Source organism: Dermacentor andersoni, chromosome 4, assembly GCF_023375885.2.
Source record: "Dermacentor andersoni chromosome 4, qqDerAnde1_hic_scaffold, whole genome shotgun sequence".
NCBI classification, from domain to species: Eukaryota; Metazoa; Arthropoda; class Arachnida; order Ixodida; family Ixodidae; genus Dermacentor; species Dermacentor andersoni.
The window spans coordinates 116,294,241-116,303,987 of NC_092817.1; the positions used below are offsets into that span (position 1 = coordinate 116,294,241).

General features: G+C 44.5%; 1 long non-coding RNA gene across 1 annotated transcript; it reads right to left on the minus strand.

The window, feature by feature from the left end:
• Positions 1 to 131: 131 nt before the first annotated feature.
• LOC126537526 (uncharacterized) lies at positions 132 to 9,395 on the minus strand. Its single transcript, XR_008613823.1, has 3 exons — positions 9,307 to 9,395; positions 5,561 to 5,662; positions 132 to 303 (listed from the first exon to the last, which is right to left on the minus strand). It is a non-coding gene; the product is annotated as an uncharacterized lncRNA (long non-coding RNA).
• Between the last annotated feature and the right edge of the window lie 352 nt (positions 9,396 to 9,747).

A 9,747-nucleotide genomic window follows, 5' to 3' on the forward strand; every position in this document is an offset into this window, starting at 1 on the left:
AGTGGGACAAACTGCGTAACGCCATACCTATATCTGTTGCGCGATTACTAATACGCCTCTTGAATGCTTACACATTGTGGTATGCAGTTATTTATACCTGTACTCGAATATTCACAATATAAAGACACCAATTAGTATGCATATACGTTTATTGAAAACTGGACTGACTATTGAGGACCTCAAGGTTGTCCATGCACCATCCAGAAAGTTCAGTGCGACTGATGATTGTTGAGGTTAAAAAGCACGCACATCACCATCGTCGTCTCAGCCGACCAGCAGTTGGTATCTGCTTTGATGAAGGGACTGTAAAATGAGAAAATAGCACTTTATTGATGACACAATACTTTCAGTTGCTTGTAGTTTCATATGTTGTAGTTAAATAACTTTTCATATTGCTTGATGCCATAAGTTAAATAGACGGGGTACCGCTGCTTCTAGTGCAAGGTGAAAAAAATTACGGCGGGACCTCTGTCACAATGACGGTCGAAGTTAACGTGATTAGTATTAAAGCAATTTAGGGACACACTGCTTTCATGAAGACTCCTTTATTTTAAATCTGTTGTGGGTAAGTAGGCTGAGAATCCAAATCGCTATAATATACTCACACGCCACAAAAAAGAAAAGCTTTCCTAAAGGCGGCCTCCCGAACCCCCTCCGGTTTAGTCCCACTAGTCCCGCACCACTGCGTATGCACGAAGAAGGTTGGTGTGCCCCTACGGAAGACGCAGAGAAAACTTCATTACACGTGGCCTCCACGCCACAGCCAGGTTTGTGCCATTGACACTGTGTGTTCGGGCTGCATTATTTCTGACTTCCAGTGAACTACGGCGCGAATACACAGGTGTATATTTCAGACCCAAATCTTTTACTTTGATTTGGTTCAAACCGAAGAGGTTTAGGTTAACGTTGCAAAAAGGCACACTACCAAGTGCAAAAAGACAGCTCTGGGATCTGCAAAGCGGTCATGGGGACTCTGCTTGATAAATTCAAGTCGACGAAGTAATGGAGGACGTTGGAATAAGGCACAATGCCACGCACATGAATCTCTCTGGGAACTGCAACACGGTCACGTAACACAACTTATAAACGCTATCAGGATTCATCGTTCAAGTCGGCGAGGTGCAGATGGAGATTAGAATAAGACACGCTACCAAGCACATGGGCTTATCTCTGAACCGCGAAGCTGTCATAAGGAACAACGTATGGACGCTATGGGAATTCTTGGTTAAAGCTCACGACGGAGGAAGGCAGCGCTAAAGAAGTAGTAGTTTCGCCCGAAAAATGAATCATCGATTGCGATAGCAAATTAGTAGAACGCTATACAAAGTAAGGATAGTAGTATTATTGGCCGTTTTAAGCTGCAAACGTTCGCTTACTAACTAAATTAACAAGCACGATGTCACGCACGCACAGGTAAACACGAACACATCGCACTCAACGAACGTAGAAACTCGCTGTTAAAACGCAGGAGTTAAAAGCGCGGAAGCAGCAGCGAGCGAATTGACATTCATGTTGTCTCTCGCTTCAAAGCAGCCTTCCTCCTTCGCGCGCGTGAGATTGAGCCACGATCGTCGGATGAACCTCGCAAGCTTTCACTTGCATGTATGGCGCGCGGTGACGGTGTTATCGTGTTTGGACTTCATGCGGAACATCACGGCGACGGCGATGGCAGAAATGCGCTTCGAGTGTCGATATAATTGTTGCCGCAGTAATAACTCACGCTGCCAAGAACATAAAGACTTCTCTGGGAGCAGCGAAGTGGTCGTGGGGTACGACTTATTCAGGTCTTAGGAATGCTTCGCTGAAGTGAAGAGGTCCAGGTGGAGATTGAAATGAGGAACACTGCCAAGGGCACGTGTACCTCTTTGGGATCGACGAAGCAGCTATGGGACACAACTTACGGAAGCTTTGGGAATTCTTGGTGCAAGTTAACGAGCTGTGGGGGGGGGGGGGGGGAGCTTTGACTCTAGGAACCCTTAAGTAGTTACGGGGCACGACTTATTGACGTTGTAGGAATTCTTGGATCAAGTTAAGAGGTCCTGCTGGAGAATGGGATAACGAACACTGTCAAGCACATGGACCTATCTGGGATCCACGAAGTTGTTATGAGAAACAACTTATGGAAGCTGTGGAAATTCTTGGTTGAACTGAACGATGCACGGTGAGCTTTAATTAAGACACACTGCCAGGCAAATGGACTTCTCTGGGAACCGCCAAGTGGTCATGGGGCACGACTTAGTACTGTTACGCGTATCTTACGTGTATATTGGAATAAAGAACCCTGCGAAGCACATAGAAGCCGTTGGGATCTATGAAGCGGTTATGAGACAAACTTACGGAAGCTGTGGGAATTCGTGGTTCAAGTTGACGAAGTGCAGGGGGAGCTTTAAATAGGGCACACTTTCAAGCCCGTGGACTATCCTCGGAACCTCGAAGTGACCACGGGGAATGGCTTATTGGCATTGTAGGAATTCTCGGCTGAAGTTAAAGATATCCAGGGGGAGATCCGAATATAGGACACTACCAAGTTCATGGACCTCTTTTTAATCCTCGAAGCGGTTGTTCGGCATAACTTACGGAAGCAATCAAAATTCTTGGTTAAAGTTCACGAGGTGCAGGGGACGCTTTAAGCAACACACACTGACAAGCACACGGGCTTCTCCGGGAACCGCGAAGTGGTCACGGGACACGATTTATTGACGTTATAGTAATTCTTGGCTCAAGTCAAGAGGTCCAGGTGGAGATTGCAATAAAGAACCCTGCCAAACACATGGACTTCTTTGGGATCCACAATGCGGTTATGAGGCACAACTTACGGAAGCTGTGGGGAATTTGTAGTTTAAATTGACGAGGTTGAGGGGAAGCTTTAAAGGGCCCCTGAAACGGCTCGGACAAATTTTGTAGACGCGTAGTGTACAGCTTAAATAGAACATTCCCACCACAATTTAAGTGAAGCGTTAGGTATTAATGGAGCTACAAGCGATTACAATTTACTCTCCTCCCTAGCCATGCTTTTCCTCCTCAACTCGTTCGCCGAGCGATCGGGGCTAAGCTCCGCCTTGACTGGTCCTGCGTCACGATGCGATGTCACATCGTCCACTTCCGGTTGTTTTCGAGCCCGCCCTCACCCGCACGAAACCTCTCCGCTAGCCGGTTGGCCGTCGACCCCAAGCGAGAGCTATCGAAGCAGCGTGCGTTGCGAGCATTCTGTCGTAGCACCGAACGTGTCTGGTATTCCGGTAGCCACACACTAGCTGAACGTTTCGACGGAACGGTGGAGGCATACACTCAAGCTAATAAAGGAACTTCAGCGTAGACATACGTGAGCTGCCTGATCGGTCTCCACGGTCCAGCCACCCGTGGCGCAGAGCTTAACCAGCCAGAGAAAGAGCTAATATTGCTCTAAGTGTAAGACATTTTAAACATTTACAAAAACAACGTGTTAACGATTACACGCTTGCGAAAAAGTACACCAGCAGCAAAAAAAAATATACATTTTGTTACTGCTACTGTGTCTGTTTGAGCTCTATGCTACCAGGTGGCTGCACCCTGCCGACCATTCACATTTGCGCTTCTGTTCATCCCATGAAACGACACGCAAGGGGACATGGCCAGGCCCTGTCCCCTTGCACTTGCGTTTACCCTAACACCGGATTCGCGAAACGCTATTGCGTTAGTAACCTTACTGTGTAATGTGACGGCCGCAATCGCGCAAATCCTGGCGCCCATCGAATAGCGGCTGTTCAGTGCGCTGCAGCCAGTCCGCTCGTCTACTGGCTTGCAGAAGGACATGTTGCAACTTGACATATTGCCAGTCGCTACATTTGCAGTCCACAACGCAACAAAGTAAAATCATAGCGCTCGCGAAAAGACAGATTGACACTGACGGCGGAGCTCTCGTCAAAGACGGAGCACGTTGTAACACAAGCAGACAACACATGCTGTGTGCCGGAAGTGCTAAAGCGTACTGAAAAATTGTTCTTCTTCATTCCCTTTATATTACTTTCTTTTTATAAAAACAAATTAACTAACATTCCAACTATTACGAACATCATTTGTTTAGCATAAAGTTGGAAAAATTATCGACCACGCGCCCTGGTCAGCCAATCGGATAGCTCACCCCACTGACGGCATATGGGTGATTTGCGTCATATGGGTACGGGCGGCTTAAAATTCCGCCGCGCAGTGTGCTACGATCGGCAGCGATGTGAATTTTTAAAACCTTATAATAAATTACATGCTTTACGCGGAGCACTTAGATGCGTCAATTAATGTTCAACAGGACCTACTCTAACGACTCTGTACGCTTGTAGAAAATCGTCAAAATCGTTTCAGGGTGTCTTTAAACACGATACACTGCTAAGCGCATGGACTTTTCTGGGCGCCACGAAGTGGTCATTAAGCCCGGCTTATCGACGTTGTAGGAAACCTTGGATGAACTCGAAGAAGTCGAGGTGGAAATTGCAATACACAACACTGCCGAGCACCTGAGCCTCTTCGGAATCCGCGAAGTGGTCTTGAGGAAAAACTTACGGACGCTGTGGGAATTTTTCGTTCAAGTTGATGAGGTGCCGCGACAAAAACGAGACACCCGGCGGGTCATGAATGGATGCCCGAATGCACCCATTGTACATGATAATGAACGTCAAGAAGGCCTTGTAACACAGGAAAAACCATCACGCTTTCTGCGAAAGATACCCGTGCGCACTATTTTCTGTGCTTTCTTTCTTACTTACGAAAGTGCAGAGATGGAAGTGAAGAACGGATCGCCAAAATAATCTTTCTTTTGGTAATGTGGTTTATTTAAACATAATAATAATGCATGGCACCAAAACTTTGTAGATAAGAGTTAAGCACAATATTAGCGGGCATCTGTTATTGCCATTACATGTTCCTGTGAGGGATTTCGCTTCTTGAAGTAGAACGTTTGCTTCGAAAAGCGACCATTGCTTGAGTTCATCACTTTTAAATGTTATTATAACTATCTCGAAGTTCAGGCTGCCTGACAACAAAACCACCACTCTCTTCCCGGTTTTTCTGAGATACAAGAGAACCCACAATTTCTTCCCAATATTCCCCTTTAAAAATAACACCTGATTTTTACCCCCGCAATTTCTAACAATACAAAAGACTAAAATGAAGTACTGTAGTCATAAGGAATGGTTGTTGGCCGAGGTTGAGCAGACTAGGCCATTATTGCAGGAAGCGAAGGAAAACGTGTGGAACATAACGAATGCTTAATATCGTGGCAAGTGTATCTAGCGTGCCCAGTAAAATATTACAAGGGAAAATTGACGTAACATATATGCAAATTTATTTTCAGGGCATCAGGCAGCCAAGAAAGACAATATGCTGGCCAGTTCGCGCAATGCACCAGCGTCTATGTCAGCTTCAAATAACGAGGAATATTGTCGCCCACGCGTGATAGACTCAGAACATCAAGGAAAAAGGCAACAAATATCCACAAATGTATAAATTAACAATTTCAGTATACTTCATAACAGCTCCACATTACGTTGTGCTCGCAGGGTATGCATTTTCAAGTTATTGTTGCACTTACCACAGTTGCAATCGCAGTAAGTATGCCTGTCATAACACGTCAGGACATTGCACGGTTTACAGTACGCTTTCCACGCCTCTCGACAAGATTGGGCCTTCAGAGCTGAAAAAAGAGGGGAAGAACCTACTTGGACAAAGGCAGACACAATATTTTCTTTCAATGTTTAGGGGCTACTGAAAAGCATGTTACATGGACTATTATTTGTATGCGATAAAACCAAAGAACCGGTACACGGACGTTGTATTGCCGAAAGACAACACGAAAATGAGCAACAATTCATAAAAACGGTTAAAGGTTGTGTAGTTTAAATAATACAGAAAAGTGAACGTTAGCCTTGAAGGGCTAAAGATGGCGTTTCATCCAAACTTAGCGCATGACGTGCGATTTCGTCTCATTAAATTTGAACTTAAAGGGATTGAATAACAAAACCTTGAGGTTCTCCGCATGAATAAGTCGAGCGTGCTCATGAATGTCTCCAATTGCAGATGCACGTCAATCAATATAACAGGAATATCTCAAAGCTGGGTGCTCAGGCAGAGCTTGGCATTTTGTACCGTGTTTGACGAATGCCGAGTTCTACAGATCTAGATCCGTATTGACATACTTTCCAATACGTATGCGAGCGTTTCCTTATCGGCCGGTGTTCAGGCACCCGGTAATCAGATAGCTGGCAGCGAGATAACGCTATCAACGTAATGGTCGATCGCAGGGAGAGCTTACGTAAAAGATGTTTATTAGATCCAAGCTCTGTTCTTTTGGGCTTCGCAGTGCCTTCTTATAGTGGCTTTATTACAGGACAATGTGCATGATTTCGCAGCCAGCATTGGGAAGTATGCGACACCTCCTGGCACTTTCTTGCCTATGCATTCCCTAACCGGCAGCTCTGCTGGTGATAATTCGAGCGTTTAACAGGAGAACCCTCTCGAGTGAGGTTGTCTTAGCAGGGCTCCTTGAGGAATTATCAGGCATTGCCTGGGATAAAAAAAAGCTTTGGTGAGGCTAGAACTCGTGAGGCTTATACAGTGCGGACGGTATAACCTCAGTGCGGAGTGTAGAACCACCACGTCCTCTGCTACAGAGGTCTTCTAGGAAAGAGAGAATACGGGATAGCATATTTAGTCATAAGGACATAGCGGGCAAGACTGTTGACTTTTACTGCTTAATGAGAGGGTAGCAGTCGTCGTAATAAAGCTGAATAGGCGGCATAGAATAAAGTTAGTACAAGCCGACGCTTCTAAATTTGGTCATGATGTTTTATGGAGATGTTGAATTAGCTATAAGACAGGGGAAAACCCGGTATGCTGTGGTGATGGGCGACTTTAATGCAAAAGCGGGGAAAAAGCAGGCTTGGGCACAAGCAATTGGCAACTATGGCATAAATTCAAGGAACACTAGAGGCGAGAACTTGGTAGAATTCGCTGAAAAGAATAGACTCTGAATAATAAATACTTTCTTCAGCGAACGCAGTAACAAGAAGTGGACTTGTGAAAGCCCTAATGAAGAAACAATAAATTAAATAGATTTCATACTCTCTGCCCATCCCAGTATAGTGCACGATGTAGAAGTGTTAGGTAGGGTAGAGTGCAATCACAATAAATTAGCGAGGCCTAGGATTTCTGCCAATTTGAAGAGAGAAAGAGTAAAATTAGTGAAGAAGAAGCAGGCCAACCTAGACACAGTAAGGGTAAAAGCAGACGAATTTAGGCTGGTGCTTGCAAACAAGTACGCAGATTTAGAACAGGAAGATGAAGATACCATAGAGGTAATGAATGAAACGGTAACTTGGCTGATTTCAGAAACAGCAATTGAAGTGGGAGGTACAGCTCCTAGGCAAACAGCATGTAAGCTCTCTCAAGTAACGAATGATCTAATAAGGAAACGATAAAGGATGAAAGTACTTCGAGAGATCTCATAGAATTCGCTGAACCGTAAAAATTGATCATCAAGACGAAACTAACGTATATTACAAATTATAACGTAGGAAACATTGAGTAAGCAATTAAAATTGGCCGCAGTATAAAATAAATGATAAGAAAAATTTGCGTAGCACTAAGCAAGATGTATGCACTGAAAGATAAACCGGGTAACATAATCAGCAATTTAAAAGATATAGTAAGAGTAGAAGATTAATTATACACTAACTTGTAGGGCACCAAGAGCAGCCACGGTTCCTTCATTCCAAGTAGTGATGAACAGAATACAAACGCCCCTTCTATAACTACCGATGAAGTTAGAAGGATCTTCTAAGAAGGACCACGGGAAAAGAGGCAATAGAAGATGGAAAATTAGCCGATTTAATCAAGGTAGGAGGAGTTATCATGCTTAAAAAGTTTGCGGCTCTTTATACGCAATGCCTCACGACGTCAAATGCACCAAAGAGCCGGATGAATGTCAACATTATACTAATCCATAAGGAAGGATACGTCAAAGAATTGAAGAAATATAGACCCACCAGCTTGCTTTCTGTATTAAATAAATATTCACCAAGACAATTTCCAGTAGAATTAGGGCAACACTTGACTTCAATCAACGAAGGGAACAGGCGGGTTTCAGGAATAGGTATTGTATAATGGATCTCATGCATATCATCAATCAGGCAATCAAGAAATTTGCGGAGCATAGTCAACCGCTGCATGGATCTCATAAATGATGAAAAGGCATTTGATTCAGCAAAGATACCAGCACTCATAAAGACATCGCGTAATCAAAAAATGGAGGAGGCTTACATGACTATCTTGGGAAATATCTACAAAGAACCCACAGCTATACCTTAGTTCTGCAAAAGAAAGTAGAAAGCTACTCATCGGGAAAGGCATCCGACAAGGAGACACAATCCCTCCAAGTTATTCACTGCATGATTAGAATTATTCAAGCTACTAGACTGGGAAGGCTTAGGAGTGAGGAGAAACGGCGTATATTTCAGCAACCTTCAGTTTGTAGATGATAATGTCCTGTTCAGCAACACTGGGGACGCATTACAACAAATAATTGAGGACCTTACCCAAGAAAGTGTAAGAGTAGGGTTGAAGATTAAAATGCAGAAGACAAAGATAACGTTGAAAAGCCTGACAAGGGAACAAGGATTGAGCATGAACAGTCAGTCTCAAGAGTTTGCAGATGAATACGTTTATATAGGCCCATCACTCACAAGAGATCCTTATCATGAGACGCAAACTTGCAGAATAAAAATGGGCTGCAGAGCATACGGCAAGCACTACTAAATCCTGACTGGAAGCTTGCCAGTGTCATTGAAAAAATGTGCAGAGTGATTGTATTTTACCGGTACTTACACATGGGGCAAAAACTTGGAGTTTAACAGAGAAACTGGAGAACAAGTCAGGGGCAACTCAAAAACCAATGAAACGAAAAATCTTAGGCGTAACCTTAAGAGACAAGAAGAGAGCGGTATGGATCAGAAAGCTGTCGGGGATGCCCGATATTATAGTTTCCATTAAGAGAAAGAAGAAGCCAAGTAGGACATGTAATGGGTAGGGTAGATAACCGGTGGACCATTAGAGTTAGAGAATGGGTGCCAAGGGAAGGGGAGCGCAAGCGAGGACGGCATAAAACTAAGTGAGGTGGTGAAAGCAAGAAACCTGCAGGCGCAAGTTGGAATCAGCCAGCGCAAGACAGGGGTAATTGGAGATCACTAGGAGAGGCCTTCGTCCTGGCAATGCACATAAAGATATGCTGCTGCTGCTGCTGATGACGACACAAGTAAACTGTTGAAAAACTGGAATGCTTACTGCATTGGAAGTACGTCTGGTTGTTTTTTTCGAAGCAGCTGGGTCTCCTGTTTCCGGTGCATTGACCTTCCCGTCCGCGACACGTAAAGTAACCTAGGACAGGAAGAAATGGTGAAAAAGATCACAAGATGGGATCTGCACATGGAAATCAATCTATACTCGTTGAACAGCTGTCTCGTAAAGTGCACTGAGGGTAACCGCGCGCTTCATACTTTTCAGTTCTTTAGGGTAGTGTTGAATATTCGCCGGTGTGCGCAACAGCAGCTATACTTTTACAGCGATAACAGTTATATGAAAACCCCAGGTAAATTTGCGTCGCCTTCGTCGAAAGTGGCGGCGTCGCGATGAGGTTCAGTATAAAGCCCACGCCAGATAAGATTGCGGCCATGCGCCGTATAATGTAGGTGCGAAGGAAAGCACGCGAGGACGAGCCAGAATGAT